The 27,317-nt window shown below is 44.6% G+C and overlaps 1 long non-coding RNA gene across 1 annotated transcript; it reads left to right on the forward strand.

Annotated features, from left to right (window-relative positions):
* The first annotated feature begins 3,959 nt into the window (after nucleotides 1–3,959).
* Nucleotides 3,960–17,858, forward strand: LOC145354648 (uncharacterized). The gene is made up of 2 exons (XR_013888890.1): nucleotides 3,960–4,226; nucleotides 17,743–17,858. It is a non-coding gene; the product is annotated as an uncharacterized LOC145354648 (long non-coding RNA).
* The last annotated feature ends 9,459 nt before the right edge of the window (nucleotides 17,859–27,317 follow it).

Raw genomic sequence — 27,317 nt, forward strand, 5'->3', positions numbered from 1 at the left:
CTGGAGAATAGGTGGTGTAGTTCTGAGCAGGAAGGTCTAAGGGAGGAGAAAATTGCTGGTGGGCCCACAAAAGTAACTGGTAAAACTGATCATTCCCCACTGGGTTACTGAACAATCACAGAGAGAGGGTTCCTTCCAAAGGCACAAGGTCCCTCAGGTGGGCTTCTGCCTATTTAAGGTGGCTATCAGGAATGCCTAACCCATGATGACATTGGATATGTTTCAGGCGCTCAAGAGGTTTGGAGCAAAGCCTATGAGACCTATTCATCCCAGACTGAAGTCCACTCTCCTCTTTAATGTGCTTGTAACAAAAAGTCATGTATGGAAACCCTGAAAATTGGACACGAATGTTCTGAATGTCTGTTCTGAAATTAGGTGATATTTGTTGCTGGGTAAAAGCAATGTTTGTGATAGAAAATGAGGAGCGACTGAGCCATTTAAAACAGCACGCTGTTTGCAGTAATTACTCTCAGAGGTACTATGAGGCCCTCTTTAAAGGCTGCAGTTTGCTTAGCTCTGCAAAGATCTGGAAGCTCGTTGTATTTGAATTACAAGACGCAGAGCCCGACAGAGATCAATTTAGATGAACCTTTATTAGCATAAGGAATATATATTACACCAGCAATCTTCAGAACGCTTTGTCGAGTCGTTTACATATCTTTTCTGCTGACCATGGATAATTGTGGAGTGTCAAACAAGCAGAACTGTGCGGCTAAATCCAAGCTGTTTTTGCAAAAGTGCCTGGCAGTGCAGCTAAATTTTTTTTAAAAAGCTTTGCAATTATATAGTGCTGCTCACAGCCTCAGGATGCCCCAAAGCATTTTTAAATGAATGAAGTGCACTTGATGTGTGCTTTCTGTTGTAATGTTGGAAACACAGCAGCCAATATGAGCACAGCAAAGATCCCACAAGTAGCAATGTGACAGGGATCAAGTTATCTGCTTTTTTATGCAATGTTGATTGAGTGACAAATATTGGCCAGTTCACCGGAAAGAACATCCCGTATCGGCTTTGATATTGCACCGTGGATTTTTTGTGTTCACCTGAGAGGGCAGGCAGAGCCTTGGTTTAATGTCTCATTTTGAAGGTAGCGTCTTCAACAGTGCAGCACTCCCCCAAGCATCAACCTAGCTTTTATGGTCAGGCTCCTGTAATGGAATAGTGAACATTCAGTAGCACAATGGTTAGCACAATGGATATGGTATATGATATCAGCAATGCTTAATCCTAGAGTATAAAGCAATAGAAATTTTCTATTAAAAAAATCAGTAACACTGGCACCAGTAGTACAGGAGTTCCATTTAAAATTTAGAAGACCAGTTTGGACAGGTTTTACTGGCACACTTCATATTTAATCATGCCAGGGAGCCAGGTTCAATTCTGGTCTTGGGTGATTGTCAGTGTGGTGTTTGCACGTGTCTGCGTGGGTTTCCTCTGGGTACTCCGGCTTCCTCCCACACTCCAGGGATGTGCAGGCTGGGTGAATTGGCCATGCTAAATGTGCAGGGTTACAGGGATAGGACTCGGAGAGTCAGTGCAGATATGAATGGCCGATTTCTCCACCGCAAACTCTCTGCAAAACATGTTGTGGGGAGAGGAACGGTTGGTGAAGGTGGGGTGGACTCCCTCCCCATTTATCCCCCAAAAAAACTTCGAAATGAAGTACCGGTAAAACCTGTCCAAGCTGATATTATTAATTTTAAGTGGAACTCCTGTATTACTGGTGCCAGTGTTACTGATTTTCCCCTCTGGGATTTGAAAATTTGTACTGGTTTATTCTCTAGGATTGAGCACAGCTGATAGCCTATACCATATCCATTGTCGGATACACTGATGACATAAATAGCCTAAAACCGAATGGAGAAAATATTTCTTTGCTGGGTCTCAGATCATTTGTTGACCCAGCGAGAGATCAAAGGTTGCAGGTCAGATTCCCATGGCTGCATTCTCTGACCCTGCTGAGAACATAAGAACATAAGAAATAGGAGCAGGAGTAGGCCATCCAGCCCTTCGAGCCTGCCCCGCCATTCAATAAGATCATGGCTGATCTGTCGCTGCTCAGTTCCACTTTCCTGCCCTCTCCCCATAACCCTTAATCCCCTCTCTTATCAAAAACCCATCAACCCGCGTCTTAAAAATATTTAGCGAGGCAGCCTCCACCACTTCAACGGGCAGAGAATTCCAGAGATTCACCACCCTTTGAGTGAAGAAGTTCCTCCTCAACTCCGTTCTAAACCGCCCCCCTTTTATCTTGAGGCTGTGCCCCCTAGTCCTATTGTCTTTTTTGAGCGGGAAGAGTCTTTCCACCTCTATCCTATCCATCCCATTCATCATCTTATACGTCTCAATGAGATCTCCTCTCATTCTTCTAAACTCTAACGAGTACAAGCCCAGTTTATTCAGCCTCTCCTCATAGCTCAACCCCCTCAACTCCGGTATCAGCCTAGTAAACCTCCTCTGCACTCCCTCCAAGGCCAAAATATCTTTGCGCAGGTGCGGCGCCCAAAACTGCACACAGTACTCCAGCTGCGGCCTCACCAATGCCCTATACAGCTGCAGCAAGACCTCCCTACTTTTATATTCAATCCCCTTTGCTATGAAGGCCAGCATCCCATTCGCCTTCCTGACCACCTGCTGCACCTGCAAGCTGGGTTTTTGCGACTCATGCACAAGGACCCCGAGGTCCCTCTGCACCGTCGCCTGCTGCAGTTTTTCGCCCCGTAAGTAATAGTCCTTCCTACCATTCTTCCTACCAAAGTGGACCACCTCACACTTGCCAACATTAAATTCCATTTGCCATTTCCTGGCCCATTCGCCCAGCCTATCTAGATCCTTCTGCAGACTCTCCACACCCTCCGCACAATTTGCCGTTCCCCCAATCTTGGTGTCATCAGCAAATTTCGGCATTCTACACTCGGTTCCCTCCTCCAGATCATCTATATAAATGGTAAAAAGCTGAGGCCCCAGCACAGACCCCTGGGGCACTCCACTAGTCACCATCCGCCAATCCGAATAGCACCCGTTGACCCCCACTCTCTGCATCCTATTTGACAACCAATCCTCTATCCACGCTAACACCCTACCCCCAACTCCACGTCCTGAGGTTTGGGAACAGAAGTGGATGGGTGAAAAAAATACCAGTGCGGACTGTGTGCTGGTTTTCCAACACTGTTCCTGGCATAGTCCGTTCTGCTAAGGCAGGTTCGAGGCCAGCAGGAAAGCTGGTGACCAATTTGCCTCATTAAGACACAAATTAACCAGCGTTAAAGACTAACTGGGATTTTCCGCTCAGACCCGTAGTTTCCCCGATGTGATGGGGGGCAATTTAATCGCCTGGGTCTTGCATTCGGCTGCAAGCATGAAGGCAGTGGTCCAGACAAGTCTAAGGACCTCCCTTCCTGTGGACAGCCAAAGACCACAGGAATTTCCCTAACACCTCCACCAGCCCCACCTTCTGCCCTCCCCTAGCCCCGTCCCACAACAGTGATGGCTTGGCTACCTTTTTTATATTAATTTACTTATGGTCTTTTTTCAAATGATGAGAGAACACCTCCATTTTGAAGTACCCTCTCAATTACTTACCCTTGACTGCTGCTCTTCTCAAGCACAAAGACCTCCGATTGACTCACCAGCCTCCAAAGCCCATCTTCCATCCTTAATTAGACAGGTCTCCGGGCAAATCAAGGGAAACACCTCCATGAAAATCCCAAAGAGTGACCGTTCACCCCAAGGCTGTGTTCAGGACCCAGAAACAATCCCCACAATCCTGTTTCCAGCCCTCTGAGGGGAGAATTCAGCCCCTGGCCTCAGCTGTGGTGACTGGCTGCTTGTTGGGATGCAGCCAATAACCTCAGGCCCCGCCACCGGAGGGCAGGAGTGGGCGAGGATGCCACTGATCAGGGTCTGGTCGTCCCTGCTGGAAAGGGTGCCGAGGTGGGTGGCCAGTAGGGACAGCAGCAGGTTCAGCTGTGACATGCCCTCAAAGTTAAATCACCCGCTGACACTCTGAGTGAATATGGAGGTAGTGGAGGGTGGTGAGTGCTGTAGTTCATCAAAGGATCAAGTGCCGGCGTGAGAAAAATTAATGAGAGATAAAAGGAAATGAAAATAAAAATACAAATAAGATTCAGAAATAAAATTATGAAGAAGATGAAAAGGAACGATGGGAGATATTCTACAAGAAGATCCAATAAAAAAAGGGTGCAAAACAGCATATTGCAAAACAGGTGAGAAGGCTGAGAATTAATTCAAAGGTCACAGCTATTTATGTGATAATATAAGTCACTGTTCTGGATGTAGTGCTCGTATGAAGAGGTCGGAATAGATCTGGCAAATTAAACTCTGGCTATAGATATCTAGCTATGATATTTCCACAAGTGGCATTACGCTGGAGCTGTGAGCATCAGAAATTATTGCGTGTTTCAGAATAGCAACAATGACATGTATGATAAATAATAGATCGCATCCAGAGGCTTTTTTTTAAATTTGTTGTCACACTGTGAGCCTCACCCACAAGGCCAATATTTATTGCCCATCTCTGTTTGCCCTTGAGAAGCTGATGGTGGGTCATCCCACAGGAGCTCGCACAGAGGTGGAGGATGTCCCAGCTTTGATCTCTGGCTAGTGAGGATTGCACGGACTGAGTTTATTTTGTTGGGGCAATCCTGACATTGGATTTAGAAGCCCCCGACTAGAAAAAGTTAAAATGACCAAGAGATTGTTCTCCAATCTTCATTCAGAAACCAATGCTGGAAAAACATAGAATTAGGCGAGGTTTTATTGTCCTTCTACAGTTACCCTAATACTCACCAAGGACTGAAATTATGGTGAAGATCATGAATGTCAGATATGAGTTCTGACTGATAGAGGTTGTTTGTAGGTGAGTGGCGGAGGGGGTAAGCAGTGTATGATGATCAAATTAAGGAATTGCTACAGGACAATTACAGAATCATTACAAGGAGGCCATTCGGTCCATCATGTTTTATTGGCTCTCTGAGCAGACAATTCCCTGATGCCATTTCCCCGTTCCCACCATCTCCCCATAACTTTGCAAATTATTCTTTTGAAATAACAGTCTAATTCCCTTCTGAATGCCCCGATTGAACCTACCTCCACTACACACTCAGCCAGTGAATTCCACACCCGGACCACTTGCTTTGTGAAAGAGTTTCTTTTCTTCAATGGCTTTTGCTTAATTTTGCAAACTACTATTAAACTTGTGTCCTCTCGTTCTCAATCCTTTCCACGTTCTCTCTCCCTATCTATTCTGTCCTGACACCTCATGATTTTAAATGCCTCTAGTAAATCTCCTCTCCGACTTCTCTTCAGTGAAAGTAGTCCTAACCTCTCCTCATCCCTGGAACCATTCTCGCTCTCTAACGCCGCCACATCCTTTCCTAAGTGTGGTGCCCACAACTGGACACATTACTCCAGCTGAGGCTGAACTTATACAAATTCAGTGTTTCCGGGGAAACCCCTTTGACTGTGGCAGGAGTGGAAGATCCCGCCATCAGCCGATTGCAGACTGCCACCACAATACCTGGCAGCAGAAAATCCCACCCATTGTTCCTTTTTTAACATTTTTTTATTCACAAGCAAGGCTTACATTAACACTGCAATGAAGTTACTGTGAAATTCCCCTAGTTGCCACACTCCAGCGCCTGTTCGGGTCAATGCACACCTAACCAGCACGTCCTTCAGAATGTGAGAGGAAACTGGAGCACCTGGAGAAAACCCACGGAAACATGGGGAGAATGTGCAAACTCCACACAGACAGTGACCCAAGTGGGAATCAAACCCCGATGCCTGGCACTGTGAAGCAGCAGTGCTAACCCACTGTGCTACTGTGCCACCCTGGATGTTTTCCTAGCACAGAAATTAAATTGACTGACTTGTAGGTGCTGGGCTTATCTTTACACCCTTTTTTGAATTTAAGTTTGCAATTCTCCAGACCTCTGACATCATCTCCAGCACGATGGCACAATGTTTAGCACTGCTGTTTCACAATGCCCGGGATCCGGATTCAATTCCAGCCTTTGCTTGCTGTCTGTGTGGAGTGTACACATTCTCCCTGTGTCTGCATGGGTTTCATCCGGGTGCTCCAGTTTCTTCCCACAGTCCCAAGATGTGCAGGTTAGATGGACAGGCCATATTAAATTGTCCCATAATGTCAGGGGGACTAGCAGAGTAAGTATGTGGGGTTATGGACTAGGGCCTGGGTGGGATTGTTGTTGGTGCAGGCTCAATAGACCAAATAACCTCCTCCTGCATTGTAGGGATTCTATGATTCTACCTCTCCGAGGGAGACTGGAAATTTATGATCAGTGCCTCTGCAATCACTACTTTCACTTCAGTGATCTTGGATGATCTCATCCAGTTGTGATGCCTTATCAACTTAATAGTACAGATATCATTCCTAATAGCTCCACCTTATCCTCCACCTCCTCTTTCACAACCACCTGAGCAGTGCCTTCTTACTTGGTAAAGACAAATGCAAATATTCATTTCATATCTCAGTAATGTCCTCTGCCTCCATGTGAAAATCCCCTTTTTGGCCCCTGATCAGCCCTACTTCTATCACATTGTCACTATTTTTATGCCTATAGTAGACCTTTCCTTCTATGTTGTCTGCTAGTCTTTTTCCATATTCCCTCTTTCTTTCTAATATTTGTGTTCTCACCTCTCTGAACCTCTATATTCAGTTTGGTTCTCAATTGTACTTTTAACCTGACCACTTTTCTTCTTTCTCTTTAATTTCTATCTCTTTTGTCATCCAGAGAGCTCTGGATTTGTTTACCTTCCCCTTTTGAGGGAATATAACTTGACATGGCCAATCTACCTAATCGACACATCTTTGTGCTATGGGAGGAAACCCACGCAGACATGGGGAGAACATGCAAACCCCACACAGACAATCACCCAAGGCCAGAATCGAACCTGGTGCACTGGCACTGGGGCCACCCCTACCAGCTACCTGCAACCAAGTTACAGTAATGGGCTGAAGCAGGTCCATAAAAATTCCCCGGCTGCAGTTTCCACTGCAAATCACTCCCCAGTGACTGTATGGATATCAGGTAAAGGAAAGAACAGGTATAACTCCCTCAACAGCCCCTTGGGCTCCCTGTCTGGACTCACTTATAATGAAAATTATCCCTTACTTTGGATATTATGGGACTGCCAATGTTAGTGACACAGCACGAGTCATTTGGGTAGATCATTGGTGTAGGGACGGCATGCAGCACACTGATTAGCACCACTGCCTCAGGGACCCGGGGTCAATTCCTGGCATTGGTCACTGTCTATGCACATTCTCCCCCTGTCTGCATGGATTTCTTCCGGATGCTCCGATTTCTTCCCACGTTCCAAAAGGCTGTTGATTAAGTGCATTGGCCATGCTAAATTCTCCCTCAGTGTTTTCAAACAGGCAGCGGAGTGTGGCGACTAGGGGATTTTCACAGTAACTTCATTGCAGTGTTAGTGTAAGCCTAGTTGTGACACGAATAAATAAGCTTTAAACTTAAGCTCATGTTGCACGGTACTGTCAAACAGACAGCAGCAATTCAGCAGTTTGTTTCCATCGACTTCACTGACTGCTGACTCGTCCAGATCTACCACACTGTCTTCAAGAAATACTTGGAGATGATTGAAGGGCAAAGTAAAATTTAAGATGTAAATGCTATGTCATGGTGGATTGCTTTGTTAGTGTCAGGGGTGATTATAATGAAACGCAAGACAAAATTATGCTGCTACCCTCTTGCTTTCCCTCTCTTAAGCTTCCTTTCACTCTCCGTGGAGATGACTATATTTGTTCCGTGGTGCTGCTAGTTTTAATTTGAAATAAGAATTTCATTTTGCTTTGTTCTCTTATCAAACCCCAATCTGATACTCCAAATGATGATCTCGTCCAGAAAATTTCCGTTTGATCTCAACTCTGCAGCCTCAGGTGATGTATCTTTAAGGCATTTTTATACCTCTGAGGTTGCTCAACAAATTGGCCCTCAAGGACACATTTAATTTTAATAGTGTCCAATGAGCTACCACTTTTGCAAGCAATGGCATACACAACACCAGAGACTACACTGGTAAAAGTATCAGTGACGGTGTTAAATTGGTAAGTATGCGCATGAGGCATTTAGAACACTCACTAATTAGATTGCAACTCATTGGAGGCTTGGTATAGATCTGTTGCCCATTTATTTCCTTGCATGTATTCATATGCATGTTGATGCTCCAGTGCGGTACTGAGGGAGTGCTGCATTGTTAGAGGTGCAGTTCTTCAGATAAAATGATAAACCCGCCTGCTGGCTTATAAAGAAATCACATTTATTTGGCACTATTCAAGACCAGTGGATATTCCAGAGCTCTTTACACCAATGACATTTAAAAGAAAATCATCAGTGTATTGTAAGAAATGTGGCAGCCAATTTGTGCACAGCCAGCTCCCACAAGCAGCAAAGAGATAATGACCAGATTATCTGTTTGAACGATATTGGTTAATGGATAATAATAGCCAACACACTGCGGGGAACTTCCTTTTATTCTTTCAAACAGTGCTTGGGATCTTTTTTGTCACCTGAAAGAGAGAACAGGGGACTGGAGGCAGGATTGGAGGCAGAGGTGCTGGTAAAACAGGGTAATGGGGGGGTGGGGAGTAAAGATCTATGTTGAGATTGCTCCTCCATAGATTCTGGCCACTGAGGAACTGTCCCAGGGTCAGGTTGGTAATAGGACTGTCTTCGTGGAGGCAGGCAGACAATTAAGAGCAAAGAAGAAAAAATTAGAGCGCAGGAACAGGCCCTTCAGCCCACCACTACCAACTGTGCTGCCCGATTGAACTAAAACCCTCCACCCTTCCGGGGACTGTATCCCTCCATTCCCATCCTATTCATGTATTTGTCAAGAAAAGAAAACGTTCCTCTTTATCAACAGCATCTATGGGTCAACCTGACTCGAAAGGTTGGCTCTATTCTCTTTCCACGGATGCTGTCAGACTTGCTGAGATTTTCAAGCATTTTCTGTTTCAATTTAAGTTTAAGTTTATTTATTAGTGTCACAAGTAGGTTTACATTAACACTGCAATAAAGCTACTGTGAAAATCCTCTAGTTGCTACACTTGAGGGAGAATTTAGCATGGCTAATGCACCTAAAAAGCATATCATTCGGATTGTGGGAGGAAACCGGAAAACCCAGAGGAAAGCCACGCATGCATAGGGAGAACATACAGATTCCACACAAGCCAGGAATTGAACCTGGGTCCCTGGCGCTGTGAGGCAGCAGTGTTAACCATTGTGCCACCATGCTGCCCAATTAGGGATGATGAGGTAGCAACGTAGGAACTTTTCAAATCACGGAGCACCCCTCCTCCCCTTCCTCCTTGTGCAGAGACTGCAGCAGGCTAGAGAGCCATTCGAAAAGGAGGCCCCATACCCCAAAGTTTATGCCTGCAGTCCCTTCCAGCCTCTCTCCAACTTCTATATATGCACCACAGAAAGCGTTCTTTCAGGTTGTATCACAGCTTGGTATGGCTCCTACTCTGTCCAAGACCGCAGGAAACTACAAAGGGTTCTAAATGAAGCCCAGTCCATCACGCAAACCAGCCTCCCATCCATTGATTCTGTCTACCCCTCCCACTGCCTCAGAAAAGCAGCCAGCATAATCACAGACTCCATGCGCACTGGACATTCTCTCTTCCTTCGGGAAAAAATATAAAAGTCTAAGAATATGTTCCAACCAACTCAAGAACAGCTTCTTCCCTGTTGGTATCAGATCTTGAATGGACCTACCTCACATTAAGTTGATCTTTATCTACACTCTAGCCATGACTGTAACATTACATTCTGCACTCCTTTTCTTTCCAATGTACGGAATGCTTTGTCTGTAGTGCGCGCAAGTAACACGTGACAATAAATCATTTCAGTCCTGTGAAAGGGTTTTCCCTCCATCCAGGTGTCCACACCAGTTTTACAGGCCTTCTGTGTTTGTCAAAAAGGCCTCCCTCTGGAGGTGCCTTCACAGTCTCCCAGATGCCCGAGCAGTGCCTACCTCTCCCGGTGCCAAACCTCCAGAGCCTCCGCCCTCCTAATGGACACGCGGCATCTAGAACCCACCCACCATCCTCTCATAGGACTTCCTGCCTGGAGTTGGCCAATGAGCAGGGTGCCTCCTGGAAGACTGAACTGTCAAGTCTTGTTGCTGGCAAGTGCAGGATTGTGACCCCATTTGGACGCAACAGGTTGTATTTTTCCACGGAGAAAATACAACCCATGGCCTCCGCTCAACAACTCATAGAAGCAATAGAATCTCCGACGACCTGCCTCAGTACTGCACTTGGAGTGCTAGCCTAGTTTTTGTGCTGAAGTCTCTTATTGAACCCATTACCTGATTCAAAGGCAAGAATGGCCACACTGAGTCAAGGCTCTCACAGTTGGCATGAGAGAGAGCAGCCATTCTGGGCCTTAATTAAGTGGCCATTCTTCCTAAGCTAAGACCCGTAAATGAGGGCAAGCTGTTCATGATCCATTTTCAACCAGTCCTCTCCCTTCCCAACTTGCAAACATGCACAGACTCCAGTCAGGATGCTGGATTACGCCCATGTCCTGAGAATTAATTGGAAAAATATTCATCTCTACACACTCTTCTCAAACTTGTTCATGTCAACATAGTGACAAGAAAGTGAAGTCCAACTTCTTTATTTGCCCTTTAAATGCCAGAAACTTACTATGTACATCATTGAGATAACATTGACATTGTTAAGCTGATGACATTTTTAAGCTCCTACCAGTTATTATTTTATTATCGCTTAATAATTATCACAGATCCACATCTTCATGTGGGATACATCAGAGAGGGTGACCCTGCTGATCAGGCTCTTATATAAGTCATGTTGTAACTGCCCATCATCAAATACTGGGAATGGAATTAAACATCATATTGTCTTGGGAATGTTCAAGGACAAAAATCACACCATCAATTCATCTGAGAGTACAAATCTGAAAAGCAAGTCTGCCAAATGTTCTCCAGGAAGTCCAACAATGAGAGTGCTGGTAGAAGGCCAGCATTTGTTACCACCTTCAGGAGGTGGTGGTGAGCTGCCTTCTTGAAGCAGCTGCAGTCCGCCCGGTGGAGGTACAGTAACAGAGTAACAGGGTATTGACCCAGTGACAATGAAAAAAACGGTGGTGTGTGTCCAAGTCAGGATGAAGTGTGACTTGGAGGGGTATTCACCGAATGAGACAGATAAATAACAATTTCTCATAACTCAGAATGTTGGACATCTGCCCAACGTAGTATCATAGAACGATAAAAGCGCAGCTGGAGGCCACTTGAACGATTTGGCTGAAGCCAGCTCCTTGAAAGAACTATCCAATTAGCCTCACTCCCTGTTCTTCCCTCATTGGCCCATAATTCTCCTCTCAAGTATTTATCCAATTCTCTTAAAAAGTTACTCTTCAATCAGCTTCCAGCATCCATTCCACATCATAACTTGCTACGTAAAACACTTTCCCTCCTGTTGCTTTTGGTTCTTTGGCTCATAATTTAACGAAATTGTCAAATGTTTAAACCTGGATAACATCTGACATTTTTTTTAACAAACAGATCCAGAAATTCAATGGCACAATGTCAGACCATTTTTTACAAGTTTATTTATTAGTGTCACAATTAGGCTTACAGTAACACTGCAATGAAGTTACTGTGAAAATCTCCAAGTTGCCGCACTCCGGCGCCTGTTTGGGTACACTGAGGGAGAATTTAGCACGGCCAGTGCACCTAACCAGCACGTTTTTCAGACTGTGGGAGGAAACCAGAGCACCCAGAGGAAACCCACGCAGACATGAGGAGAACGTGCAGACTCCGCACAGACAATGACCCAAGACAGAAATCAAATCCTGAGTCCCTGGCACTGTGAGGCAGCAGTGCTAACCACTGTGCCACTCTTTGGTCAAAGAATGGAGTTAACTGTCGATAATTGCTGTACCAATCCTTATTTTAACAATCATGGGAGCCATTAAGCTGTTTTCACAGTGTGCAATGGAGGTTCACCAGGTTGATACTGATGTTGGCGGGACTCTCAATGTGGAAAGATTGGTTCGATAGGAACTGTCTTCACTAAAGTTTAGAAGGATCAGAGGAGATCTAATTGAAACGTGTGAAATTCTAAGCAGGTTTGTCAGATTAAATACAGGAAGGATATTTTCCCCGGTTGGGGTTTCCCAAACCAGGGGACACAGTGTCATGATGCGGGATAGACCCTCTCGCGCTGAAATGAGGAAACATTTCTGCACTCAAAGCTGATGGTCCTGTGGACTTCCCGACCACAGAAAGCTGTGAAGGCCAAGTCACAGAATGTATTCAAGAAAGAGTTAAATTTTAATAGAATCAAGGGGTGTGGGGAGAAAGTGGGAATATGGCATTGAGTTAGAGGATCAGCTGTTATCATACTGAATGGTGGAGCAGGGCCAAAGTACCAAATGGCCTACTTCTGCTTCTAGTTTCTATGTTTCTTCTTCCTCCAAATACTAGGGCCTTAATACCATCAGCGGATTGAAGTAATTCAAAATTGTAGCAGCACTACCAAAAACATTTTCCTCATAAAATATTACCAGCCTTGGGCCTACTGAGGTCATTGGAAAGCAAGACACCATTTGAAATTTTTTTCTATGCATGTTTCTTCTCCCACCAACTCACATGAGCTCCGTGGATTGACAGAGCTGAAGAAGGGGCTGAAGATTGGATTCTTCCTTTGGAGTAGAGTTCATAATGCTTGCAGTAGATGATCAGCCCAGGGCAAACATAAATGTCGTCAGCCTGGTCAAGAAGGGTCAAGGAGCCGAGAAACCTAGACGTGACGATAAAGAGTCTGACGATGGTTCGGGTTTGTGATGTGCAAAGTACGTGTGAAAAATTACAAACATTTATTCCTTGATTGGGTCATTCAGAAGAAATGGGAGAAGGAGCAGATAAACTAAAAATGTTAATCTGGAAAGAGCAAGGAGCACTTCTGAGTCGACTGATCTTTTCTGAGCAAAGTTCAGGAAAGCAGTCGAATGGCATCGAATTGACAGCATCGAAACAGGCATTCAGCTCACCTATCCTCTGCCAGTGTTCATGTTCCTCCTGAACCTCCTCTCATCTCACCCTGTCAACCTAGACTTCAATTCCTTTCTCCCTCAAATACTTGTGTGGCTCCCTGCAACATTCAGAAATGTTGGTGATTTCATTTTGAAATTCTGCCCCCTTATTTCACCAAACTGCTTCTGTGGACAAAATGAGAATGATGTTGGCGGGAGTGAGTAGGACTCTGCTTCTTGTATTGAGTTACACTCAACAGAAATATATTGGTTGCCATTGCCTGCTCAGCCATCACATCCTGAACAGATTTAGGCGTGGGGGGATTAACATACTTATTGCAAGAGCCATTTGACAAATGAAGGAGAAATGCTTTGGCGTCAGCTTTTTTTCAACATAATTACTCCGATAAACACCTTTCACTGTGGATGTTCAAAGGTTTATATTTGTATCGTGTTCGACTGCTTTGTAAAACTGAGTTGAGTTGCATCATTTTGGGAATAAAGGATCATTTGACCGACAGTTGGCAGCAGGTGAACAGACTGGTGCTTGTCATCCGATACACGTACAAAGGAAGGGTTATCCAGAATCCTAGGAAATCTAGGGCGGCACGGTAGCACAGTGGTTAGCACGGCTGCTTCACAGCTCCAGGGTCCTGGATTAAATTCCTGGCTCGGGTCACTGTCTGTGTGGAGTTTGCACATTCTCCTCGTGTCTGCGTGGGTTTCCTCCGGGTACTCTGGTTTCCTCCCACGGTCCAAAGATGTGCGGGTTAGGTTGATTGGCCATGCTAAGAAATTGCCCCTCGGTGTCCAGGGATGCATAGCTTAGAGGGAATAGTGGGTATAATATGTAGGGATATGGGGGTAGGGCCTGGATGGGATTGTGTTCGGTGCAGACTTGATGGGCCGAAGGGCCTCCTTATGCACTGTAGGGTTCTATGATTCTATGAATTCACAGAGCCAGGTTCACTTGTGTTGGTGTCAGAAATTTATCTGTTCAAAAAAAATTGTACATCATTCAGGGTTTGGACAATTGATGGACGAGGAAATAAAAATGAAAAATATTAGAAATAGACAGTATGTGTAAAGGGAAAAGATTGCTTTTGATTTTCTATCATTCTTCCAACTGAGAGAGAGGGTTCTACACCCGGGAAGTTAGAACTTGCTCTTTCTCAGTATAGCTGCTACAAGTTGCTGTGTATTTCCTGCATTTACTTTCAATTTCAGATTTCCAGCTTTCCCTCCTTACACAAAGAAGATTTCAGGCTCTCTTCCCCCACTCCACATTTACAAAAGTACAACTAACTAAGTCATTTTGCTACCTCCCCTTCATGGAGCCATGTCTCCTTTGCTGAAGAATCACCACCTCAAAAATAAATTCAATCAATGGGCTGAAGGGCCACCCCTTGTGACGTAATTTCTATGACTCTAAGCAATATGAGTGGATCACCTCTAAAGTTCCTAAATATGCTTCAACCATTACACATGGGACATTGGCTCTTGTTCATTCTAGGGTCCACCTGTGCCTCCAAGAGCCTGCTGCAGATGATCATAAACTTGCCACCTAGCTGAGTGTATCCAAAGACAATTCTTGGTTGGCATATCCAAGGGTGGAAATGTCCCAAGTCTAGTGAGTGACAAAACTACCTGGCAGTAACCTAACCTTCATATAGTAACCACGTAACCCAGTCTTGCATGTAACAAAGCTACCGTCACAGGATTGGAGCAGCTCTCAGGGAAATTAAAACCATAAGAAATTTAGAATAGGAGCCATAGTGAGCCATTTGGTCTGATGTGCCTGCAGCATTCAATAGAATCAATTCTGATCTGATTATGGCCTTAACTCCACTATCCTGTCTGTCCCCTCTCACCTTGTAGATCAAAATCTATCTCACTCAGCCTAGAGAGACTAGGTCAGTTAGGATTGTATTCATTGGAGTTTAGAAGAGTGAGAGGGGATCTCATAAAAACTTATATAAAACTCTAACAAGATTAGACAGGTTAGATTCAGTAGGAATGTTCCCGATGGTGGGGATAAGGAGTAAACCTTTTAGAACTGAAGTGGGGAGAAATTTCTTCACCCAGAGGGTGGTGAATGTGTGGAATTCACTACCAAAGAGTGTAGTTGAGGCCAAAACATTGTGTGATTTCAGGAAGAAATTAGATATAGATCATGGGGCGGAAGAGATATGGGGGATCAGGATATTGAATTTGATGATCAGCATGATCAAAATAAATGGCAGAACAGGCTCAAAGGACCGAATGGCCTACTCCTACTATTTTCTATATTTCTACGGATATGGCTTCCACTGCTCTCTGGGGTATAGAATTCCAAAGACTAATGACCCTCAGAGAAGAAATTCCTTCTCATTTCCATCTTAAATGGGATACCCATTATTTTGAAACTAGGCCCCTTGGTTCTTGACTCCCCCGTGAGGGAAAACATCCTCTCAGCATCTACCATGTCAAGCCGTCTTTGAATCATTAATTTAAATTCTGAGCAAGTTGCTCCTGACAACTTCTGGAAACTGGAATATTGTCCCCAAGTACTGTAGTGACATCCAGATCTTTGGGCCTCTGGATAGCCTTATCCTGGGGGTAGATGCCTACTTCCCTATGTGCTTCTTCCCAACACTTTTGTCCTGTGGGTTCCAGACCCGATAATGGTTTACAGCAGTATTCAACCCAGTTGGGCCACTTCTGGTTAGGTATTTCCTTAGTACCTCTTCCCACTCTGGACACTGTGCCATTTTCTCTGTTCTTGCTCTGTAGAGTTCGCAGCTGGGGCTGGGGTCCAGCTTTCATGAACCTCCTTTTCCAATCTCTCTGAGTGTAAAGTGTGCCAGAAAGGCACCTCACATCTCTAATAACCTAGTTTCTAAGTCTGCCGTTTGTTTATCCCACCTTTAAAAACACCCGGTTAAATTGGCGGTTTGAATTTTGAGGACCTGATGTCACTTCTTATGGAACCCTACCCCAGGGACATCAGATATTACCTGTGAAATATTTTATACAGACATTTCGACTAGTTTACTATATTTATCTCAAGTGCCTTTGTTTTATGAGACAGACAAAGGACTGGTTCAAACTTAGTTTTATTAATACACTAAGAAACAACACTTACACGATAGATGAAGTTAATTTTCCCCAAACTAGACTAATTGTCCGAGAAATAAATATTATCCGATCTGGTGAAAGTGAGTAGGCTGTAGGATTCACTGAGCTCACAGCAACAGATGAACTTCGGGTCCTCTTAGCACAAGGTGGATCTCACACGACCTCTTGCATCATCCCAGGTCACAGTAGGTTTGGCGGACTCTTTACTGGAGTTTGTCTTGAATATGGCTGTTTTTTATCCTTCTCCGCCCTTCTTTGAACGTTTGCTGGTTTTCAGCCAATGGGGTGATGGCTGTGCGGGGCAGGGGGGGAGGTTACAACACCTAATGTGGTTAGGCCAGGTCATCCTACCTGTACATATCTCTTTAATAGCAGGGAGTCTGGATGAAGCTACGGAACACACTGTCATAATGTCTGAGTACTTCCTGACGGGTTCCCAGCTCTAACAAGACTTCCATTGTAAAGTTTGAGCCTCTCTATTCAACATGTGAGAGTTCTGATTTCAGGTCATGATGACTCCCCTATTGTTAAAGGAAGGGCTACTGCCTCTCAGAGCTGCTGCCTAATCAAAGGACTGACAGCAGTCTTGTTCCAGCAGCACACCAGAAGCAGTTTTGAATTGATTTGATTTAATATTGTCGCATGTATTGGGATACAGTGAAAAGTATTGTTTCTAGTGTGCTACACAGACACACATTCTATACATACGGGAGAAGGAAAGGAGAGGGTGCAGAATATAGTGTTACAGTTACAGATAGGGTGAAGAGAAAGATCAGCTTAATACGTCAACAGTCTGATGGCAGCAGGGAAGAAGCTGTTCTTGAGTTGGTTGGTACATGAACTCAGAGTTTTGTATCTTTTTCCTGATGGAAGAAGGTGGAAGAGAATATGTCCGGGGTGCGTGGCGTCCTTGATTGTGCTGGCTGCTTTTCCAAGGCAGTGGGAAGTGCAGACAGTGTCAGTGAATGGGAGGCTGGATTGAGTGATGGACTGGGCCACATTTACGACCCATTGTAGTTAAGCAATTTTGATAGAAAACAGTGGTTACCCTTGGAACTACATTGAGTGCCGTGAAGAAGAGCAGCGAGGAACACGGTGTGTAAGGGGTCTTGGCTGAGCCAGACTGAAAAAAAACTTCATTGCAGTGTTAATGGAAGCATACTTCTGACAGTCATAAACAAATAAAAATTTGACAGTGCTCCTGGCAGTATTAGTTAGAGCCTCATTCGGCCTGAAAACCAATCAGCAGGTTTCACAAGGTAAGGAAGCTGTCTCATTTTTTAAAAAAAAGCCCTCCATGTGAAGTCGATTTGATCCGGCATTCGGAACAATATGAAAGATTGAATTGTCAACCTTGGATTTGACAACAATATTGGCCAGTTTCCTTGCTCCCAATAGAAATGAAGCTTGTAGAGAGCAATGTTATATACATGTGAAGCAACAATAGGGTCAGGATTCGAGTATTTTCTATAGAACTCCGCATCATGACTAGGGCTTTCAAGGATGAGGAGAATGAATGGTTGTAATTGTTTCTTTAACCTCTGTTGTTTTTCAACAGAATCTTCTGTTCCAACAAGACACTGGAGAGATTTGAACCATTGAAAGAGAGTAGTGCAAGTCTTTGTCAGACACTACATATCCTGAGGTGTAAATAAAGGACTTCCTGAAACCGTGGATTTGCTTGGTATTTTCCCTCAGTAATGATCAGGCCACTGTGCTCCGGTTTCTATTATGCTCCTGGAATTTTGAAGTGGTAGATCCTCGACGAAAGTGGGACTCATTCCTGTTCAGTGCCAAAGATTCCTTTGCACTTTTAATTTGAGGAGACGGGGGTAGGGGGAAGGGGTAAGCGGTAATCAGACAGGGGTTTCTCAATAGATTTCATTCAAACGCCTCGTAAGCAAATGAGTCATCTGTTCTTTCCCCTTCTTGTGTTTTCATGGCCACCTTTTGTTGAACAGTTTCAGCTTAGCCTCAAGATGTTTTGTCTTCCTGGAGCACTGCTGATTGATGATTCCAAATGATGTTAATTTGGTAACAGCATCGCCTCATCTGTGATTATTTTTTTTCTGAGTGTACGGAATGTTCAGTTTTTTTCCATCAATCTTTTCCATCTTGTTTCAGACACTGGCAGTTCAGGTATGGAGAGGTAGTCTTGGAACTATTCTCGAACATTTATCATTAGGTTTTAAATATCTTGTGTGTTATTATATGTGTCTGACTGTTAGTCCTGGTTCAGGATTAACAGATTGGAAAATGTGTATTCTTTAACAGTCTGCTCCCAGGTTATGGCTATGTTCCAGCTTTCTCCACTGACCCACCCTTAGTGCTTGCAGCAAACTTCCAAAATATTAGGGGGGGAAAAGAACATGGTTCGATCCTTCATTTCACCAACAGGATTGGTGACGCATGCTTACCTCAGTATCAGGGATGAACTATTGGACTACATATCCTATCCAGCCTGTCAATGATTACCTGGTAACATCATTGCAAATCTTCCACCATCCACAGGATTAACAAAGCAACGCTTTTCTGCAACATCTCCCAAACTCAAAACCTGTGTTACCTATGACTCGCATTCCAACCACTATCTTGCAATTGTGTCTTGGTCTATATATGCCATGTTTATGAAACCTACCTCTCCACTCGCCTGATGAAGGAGCAGCGCTCCGAAAGTTCGTGATTACGCATAGACCTCATAGAATCCCTACAGTGCAGAAGGAGGCCATTCGGCCCATTGAGTCTGCACCGACCACAATCATACCCAGGTCCTATTCCCATAACCCCACACATTTACCCCATTAATCCACTGACGCTAGGGTCAATTTAGCATGGCCAATCAACGTAACTCGCACATTTTTGGACTGTGGGGGGAAACCGGAGCACCTGGAGGAAACCCACGCAGACACGAGGAGAATGTGCAAACTCCACACAGACAGTGAGTGACCCGAGGTCGGAATTGAACCCGGGTCCCTGGCGCTGTGAGGCAGCAGTGCTAACCATTGTGCCACCGTGCCGCCCGTTGGACTTGAACCTGGTGTTGTGAGACTTCTTACTGTACCTATGATAAGGACTGTGAAGGAACGTCCTCCACACGCCCCTCCAAGTCACGCACCATCTTAATTCTTCATTGCCACTGTTATCTCCCTACCAAACAACATGCTGGGGGCACCTTCCACCCACACAGACTGCAACAGTGCATGAAGAAGACGCAACACTACTTTCTCAAGGGCAACTTAAGGATTGGCACTAAAAATACCAGCCTTGCTAGCTAAATCCTATGAATTATTATTTTTTTAATTGGGTTGCTGGAACAATAAATAATTTAAGACAAGGAATGTGGGATCTGTCCTCTGCGCTTCAATACTGTGCTGTTGTACAAGCCAGCCTAAATCCAAAATAATTAAAATAATCCAATTGATGCCCATTATACCGAGGCTGCCCAGAGATGGTATATGGGTCAAAGAATTGATGCCTGTGTCTCTATTATGTTGTAGGTGGGCAGATGTCTGCTAATAGCAAAGCATTAAAGACAATTCCCTGTTTGGATGAGAGCTGATCATCACACAGGAAGCATGTGTCACAAAGGAGCTATTCTTTTTTTCAACTGGCGTGTTGCTGGTTCGATTTTGCTTACAAGCTTGCTTAAAACTCGCGGAAGAGAGGGCTGCATGTTCAATCAACCATTTCATCCTTACTTGACCCTTTTAAAACCTGTGACATTGCAGTGGCGACCAGGAACACTCAGGCATGCCTCCCCTTATTAAAAATACAGCACTCACACATTCTGCAACTGTGTATTTGTTTGCTCCCACACATGCTGTTATGATGTCATGTTCCCAGAAGAGATGAGTAATTGTGCAATGGTTCATTAAGCGATAACTTCTGTTTTGTCGGGAATGTGCTAGACACTAAACAGCATTGTACTTATTAAAACCTCAAGTCCCTATCCAAAAGCCTGCTTGGCGCTGTTGGGAGAGTGGTTGGGATTGGGGGGAGGGGGCCCTTATTTTTGACAACTGTTGCTGGTGCTGATGTTAAAGGCGACTTTGGCCACCATGGTGTCAATCTATTACATTCAACAATTCTCAGGCTTTCTTCAGATGCTCATCTGAATAAACAATAAACTCTCTTGTGCTGCCAGCGAGAAATACTGTAGTCAAAGCATCTAGTTATTCCACCTCAGCAATTCCTCTCCCTTTCAAAGTCTGGTAACGCGCATGGAAAATGTTTACGACTACTATGTGGAAAGTATTGAAAACCTGCTCCATCTCCAAGTGCTGCTGATGGAGCTTTGGTGCACTGTGGAGCCTGGACGTGGATGGTGATGCTGGTGGCTATGTGACATGAGGGACTTCCAGCATGCCAAGATTGGGTGGTGAGTGTTAGCGTTTATCACAGGGCATCCATTGTTAAACAGATCAGTCCTCGGATTGTAGCAGTCCTGTGATTATGTCACAACAATAACAAAAAAGCCTATGTTAATACCATTCCCATCAGACGGTGACACATTTCAAACACAAAAAAAACTCGAGGAACAAAATTATATAAAAAAAAAATAAAGCGACAAAATTAAAAATCCCCATAGCAAATTATTGGTTTTGTGTGTACTTGCCACAGCAATTAATGCTTGGGTCATTGGATTATTCCAAACATAAATCTGTCCTTAAGGTTTTCACTGGAGGAAATCGTATACTCTTTATCTTTCATCTGTATTTCCATATCTATAGCCTCTGATACCGAGTGCCATACAAGCTGCCACACAATGTGTTCATCCATCTGGAAGATACATTCTGCACTGTAGGTAATGTACCCCTTTCCAGTACAATGCACGCAGAAACTTAACACTAGAATTAAAAAGCTCTTAACTAAACCGCTGACAATAACTCATGCAAGTAGTCCCCACTTTTTATAATTCATTCACAGGGTGTGGGCATTGATGGCCAGGCCACCATTTATGGCCCATCCCTAATTGATATTGAGTGCACAATCTCCTTACCCCACATAAACCCAAGCCACTGAAATGCAAGTTAATTCAACTGCTTTAAGAATTGTAGGGCTTGCATTTATTGTTCCCTTTACAGCTTTGGAAAGTGCTTCACGGCCAATGAATCACATGAGATGAATGGTTGGTTAGTTAATTTGATGTGATGGAGTTGTCTGAGGGAGGAATGTTGGTCAGGAACTGAGAGAGTTCCATCCTATTCCCCACAAACACACCATGGAATCATTGACGTTCACCTGTATTTGTCAGCAGCACTCTGTTTATCTCCAAAGGACAGAACCCCTTCTGTACCGAGGTAGCAGCCTAGGTTCAGAGCTCAAGTTTCTGATCCACAGGAGTGCTACCTGAGCCAACCCAACCCTTCTAGAGGCGTCCGCATATGCCTCCACTACTATTTACATATTTCTTTTCTATTTCCTTATCCCCCTTTTGTGAGCCATGCCAAATTGCCCCTTAGTGCATCAGATAATCAAGGTAAATATGTGGGGTTACAAGGGTGGGGCCGGGGTAAGATTGTCATTGCTGCAGGGTCAGTGGGCCGAATGGCTTCCTTCTACACTATAGGAGTTCTGTGATTCTATGGGTCAGCTCAAAACCTCCCCCTTTAAAATTTGTATTCATTTCACAATTCTTATTTTCTCATGTAAAAATGTTCACTTAATTTCTTACTCCAAACCTACTTTTTCATAGAATGTCTACCGTGTAGAAGGAGGCCATTCGGCCCATCAAATCTGCACCAACCACAATCCCACCCAGGCCCTATCCCCGTAACCACACACATTTATACTGCTAATCCCCAGACACTCAGGTCAATTTAACATGGCCAATCAACCTAACCAGCACATCTTTGGAGTGTGGGAGGAAACCAGAGCACCCAGAGGAAGCCCACACAGACATAAGCAGAATGTGCAAACTCCACACAGGCAGTGACCCAAAGCCGGAATTGAACCCGGGTCCCTAGCGCTGTGAGGCAACAGCGCTAACCACTGTGCCACCAAGCCACCCCTTTTTTCTTTTTTTTAGAAGGCCATTTGGGCCATCGAGCCTGCACTGACAACAATCCCACCCAGGTGCTATCCCACAACTGATATTTGCTGGTATTTGAACCAGAAACAACACACCCGTCAATCCTTTTATAATCTTTGAACATTCTACTCAATAATCGAAAAGCATCCTTACTGACAAACAGAAATGGCTGCCTACCATGTGTCATACAGATTCCCGTTGCCCAGAATCATACCTGTTGTTCATCTCTATACCCTCCCAAAAGTGTTCATGTGCTTCCTGGAATTAGGAGCAACTTACAGAGTGACTAATCACTGAGGTAAGATTACAGCATGATTAGCAACCCAGTGGCACTTCATCCAGCTGGCCATTCTGTATGTATGAGACTAGTCATTGAATATGGATGGGTTATATGATCACATGGACCACTTCAAGAGAACCCAATTATATCACTCAATGCCCATACACACACACACAGGTTTGTAATAACATTTTTCTCTCTACCCAACAGCAGTAAGGCCAATTGTAGTTCCTCCTTTAAAGCTGACAACAGCCAATCTGGCCAAAAGTGAGACCTTCTAGGACTATACACCTGATGCTTCACATTTACGCATCCTTTTTGAAAGCATTTTTAGAAGAGTCTCCACTTCCCCTTTTTCCATCCTGACAACTATCCACCCATGTTAGCTTTGGTCATGTTGGTAACATTCTTCTCCTTAGGTCAGAACATTGCATCAGGAATGGAGTATATCCATATAGGCTGACAGCTGCAGTGGTGTAGGTGTGCTGTACAATCTTGAGGTGTGCATCATTAAACTGAGATTCCGCTTGTCATTTGAGATAACCATATGGAGAGAAGGGCAGGGAGAGCTCAGCAATGTAATCAATATCATCTCAACTGAAAGGCAATATCTCCAGGAATGCCGCACCCTCTCAGTACGGCACTGGCAGTCTAGGTTTCGTACTTTAGAGCAAGATTTGAACTCTTCTGACCCCCAAAGAAAGGGTGCCACCCACTGAGTCAGCTATTTCATGTTATCTTTTTAACTCTGAGGTAACTCTGAAACCCATAGTCAGAGTGCCACCCTTTGCCATGGGCCATGATTGTCCATGCTCACCTCCTCATAGCACCACAACTGAGATCAGGAACTCAGTCCGTGAGGATCTGTGAATTTGAACATATATGCCTCACCCCATCAGGGAGGCGATGATCTAGGTAATGTTCTGAGGATCTGAGTTTGAATCCCACCACGTCAGATAGTAGAATTTAAATTCAATAAAAAAATCTGGAATTAATAATCTGTTGATGACCATGAAACCATTGTCAATTACTGCAAAACCCATCTGGTTCACTAATGTCCTTTAGGAAAGGAAATCTGAAGTTCATTTTTGCAGATATAAATACCAGCATGGACCAGTTGGCCTTTAATAGACTCTGTGTAGTTCTTTGTATGTAACAATATAAGGGTGAGGCTTCAGTGCAAGTATTCATTACGCTGAGCAAGCAAGTATTAATGATAGAGTTTTCTGGGCTAAGGACACTTTATTAATATCTTGATTATAATGCAGGCCTTACAATGCAGGGATACGATCCTTCAAACTGCTCTGACGTAAGACCTGAGTAAGTCTACTTAGCCCAGTGGTACCCGCAGCAGCACAATGCCAGCAATGGGCACTGGCAGCTGCTGCACACTGGGGTTTGTGAGCCTTAAGATTGAAAATCTCTACGAAACTGGCTTTCCACTTCTCTGTTATTAATACTGTACTGCTCGTTGATTCTCTGATCTTCTCTGTCTTATGCCCTTGAGCTCTGAGCTTACTGAATCATGTTAGGGTTGCCAACTGCATTCCTGGAGATTTCATCAGCTGATTCGCCCCTCACTCCAGTCATTATTCCACCAACGCATCAATCCCTTTTTGTATGGCCTTCCTACACCAATTGGAAAGCAAAGAGACTCATTACCCAACTGGTTGATGCTTGACAGTTGGCCCTATATTTTTCCCCCATTTTCAGTATTTTTATATGTGGTGAAGAAAAATGTTCAAAGAAAATGAAAATAAAATTGTCAACATCCCAATGATATGATGTCCCAGGATTGCACGCAGTAGTAGAAGTATCCCATGGTACACTTAATCGTGGCAACCTGGTGCAATTTTATTAATGCCAGCACAAACGGGCTTATCACAAAAACAAAGTATTTTCAACAGAATATCTTGTTCACCATCTGCGTGCAATCCCAATTTTAAATAGTGGAAGCTGACTTTAAAAAACTCTAGTTCTATTGAAGTACAGTGTTCATTTTCTTAGGAAGTTAAAACTAAAAGCTTTTTAAAGGCGCCTATTGGTGTCCCTTAGTCTAAAAACAAGCTAAACTTCCTCAAAGGAACAATTGCAAAAACATTACAATGATGAATAATGGGGTATGACCAGTTTCCCAAGCGGGACCTGCTTCAAGCACAATTTTTTAAAGCAGTTTAAAGATTTGTAGAGACTCAATATGTATTGGTCATAATTTGTATTTAAAATTTTGACATCCTTTGCACTGGCTTGAGGATAGGAACAAGCCCTGCTCCATCATTCAATAAGATCCTGGCTAATCTGGTGGTGGTTTCAGCCTCACCTTCCTGTCCGCTCCCCATAACTTGAGACTCCCTTGCTTAATAAAAATCGGTCCAACTCTGCCTTGAAAAATTCCCAGGCAGAGGATGGGGTCCCTCAGGATCCCACCACCCAGACACAGACACAGTTTCACCACTGGGCAAGCAGGGCCTCAGGTGGAAAACCCACCCTGGTGGGGTATGGGAAACCCACCCTTTCCCCTATTAAGGCCTCAAGTCATAAATTTGCGGTGACGTAATGCCTTTTCCTGCCCAGCCTCAATATTGAGGCTGGCGGGTGCAGCTCAGAGCAGAGAGGGAAAGTGAAAATTGAATGAACCTTTATCTCAGGCAGAAATGGGGTGTGGGGTCTCAACCTGAATGCCCCCTCAGATCTGGAAACCACTCCTTCCCTCCCACTGAACCCCTTCTTTTCCCCCACCCCCCAACACCAAATACTCACTATCCTCTAAGTTCAGACCCATGAAACCATCACTGATTGCAGTATAATTGCATCAGGTTCACCAATGTCCTTTGAGGTACACATAAAATCATCATAGAATCCTTACAGTACAGAAGATGCCATTCGGCCCATCAAGTCTGCACCAGCTGTCTGACAGAACATCGTACCCAGGCTCTGTCCTCCATCCTAACCCCGCACACTTCTCATGGCAAATCCATCTAACCTACGCATTTTTGGACACTAAAGAGCAATTTAACATGGCCAGTCCACCTAACCTACACATCTTTGGAGTGTGGGAGGAAACTGGAGCACCCAGAGGAAACCCACATAGACATGGGGAGAATAAGAACATAAGAAATAGGAGCAGGAGTAGGCCATCTAGCCCTTTGAGCCTGCCCCGCCATTCAATAAGATCATGGCTGATCTGTTGTGGCTCAGTTCCACTTTCCCGCCCTCTCCCCATAACCCTTAATCCCCTCTCTTATCAAGAACCCATCAACCCGCTTCTTAAAAATATTTAGCGAGGCAGCCTCCACCACTTCAACGGGCAGAGAATTCCAGAGATTCACCACCCTTTGAGTGAAGAAGTTCCTCCTCAACTCCGTTCTAAACTGCCTCCCCTTTATCTTGAGGCTGTGCCCCCAGTCCTACTGTCTTTTTTGAGCGGGAAGAGTCTCTCCACCTCTATCCTATCCATCCCATTCATCATCTTATACGTCTCAATGAGATCTCCCCTCATTCTTCTAAACTCTAACGAGTACAAGCCTAGTTTATTCAGCCTCTCCTCATAGCTCAATCCCCTCAACTCCGGTATCAGCCTAGTAAACCTCCTCTGCACTCCCTCCAGGGCCAAAATATCCTTGCGCAGGTGCGGCGCCCAAAACTGCACACAGTACTCCAGCTGCGGCCTCACCAATGCCCTATACAGCTGCAGCAAGACCTCCCTACTTTTATATTCAATCCCCCTCGCTATGAAAGCCAGCATCCCATTCGCCTTCCTGACCACCTGCTGCACCTGCAAGCTGGGTTTTTGCGACTCATGCACAAGGACCCCGAGGTCCCTCTGCACCGTCGCCTGCTGCAGTTTTTCGCCACGTAAGTAATAGTCCTTCCTACCATTCTTCCTACCAAAGTGGACCACCTCACACTTGCCAACATTAAATTCCATTTGCCATTTCCTGGCCCATTCGCCCAGCCTATCTAGATCCTTCTGCAGACTCTCCACACCCTCCGCACAATTTGCCTTTCCCCCAATCTTGGTGTCATCAGCAAATTTCGACACCCTGCACTCGGTTCCCTCCTCCAGATCATCTATATAAATGTGCAAACTCCACATAGATACTGACCCAAGGCTGGAATTGAACCCGGGTCCCTGGAGTTGTGAGGCAGCAGTGCTAACCACTGTGCCACCGTGCCGCTCTGTGTTCCTGGTGTGACCTACGCGTGACTCCAGACTCCCAGTAATGAAATGGCCTAGCAAGCCACTCAGTTCAAGGGCAATTAAGGGCTGGACAACTAGATGCCGGCCTTGCCAGCGACACCCACATCCCGCGAAAGAATAAATGGAAATAAATGTCTGCTCAAAGTTCAGTTAAAGGGGGAGGTTGAGGGGAAACAAATAAGTATAAGAGTGAGTGCTCTGCTGGCTGATGCACAGAACACTTCTCTCAGTATTGAGTTGCCAGAAGTAATTCAGTTTGAGAACTTCATCTGCAGCAAAAGGATGTCTCTGTGTTTAGATTAACGATCAAATCAGCGCTGAAAGCTCACTGGAAGCAGCCCCTTTTATTGCTGCTTGATGATGTCACACCATTAGCTTGCTGAGGATTAATTTGCAATCCTGATGAATATTCCAATGATGATGACTAATGCTCAGTACAAGAAATGATGAAAAGGAGACTAGTTGAGGGAGCCAGATATGAGAACGATGCTGTGCGGAGTCGCCAGCAGCCAGCAGTGGGACACCAGGAGCTGCTTTTAAAAAGATTGTTAATGATCCATCCGCAGCTGCTCCCAACCAGGGGAAGGCATTTACTTTGAATTGTTTTCCTTCCCCCCAACC

The sequence above is a fragment of the Carcharhinus amblyrhynchos genome, chromosome 18 (genome assembly GCF_965287045.1).
Source record: "Carcharhinus amblyrhynchos chromosome 18, sCarAmb.v2.hapA, whole genome shotgun sequence".
In the NCBI taxonomy this organism is placed as follows: domain Eukaryota; kingdom Metazoa; phylum Chordata; class Chondrichthyes; order Carcharhiniformes; family Carcharhinidae; genus Carcharhinus; species Carcharhinus amblyrhynchos.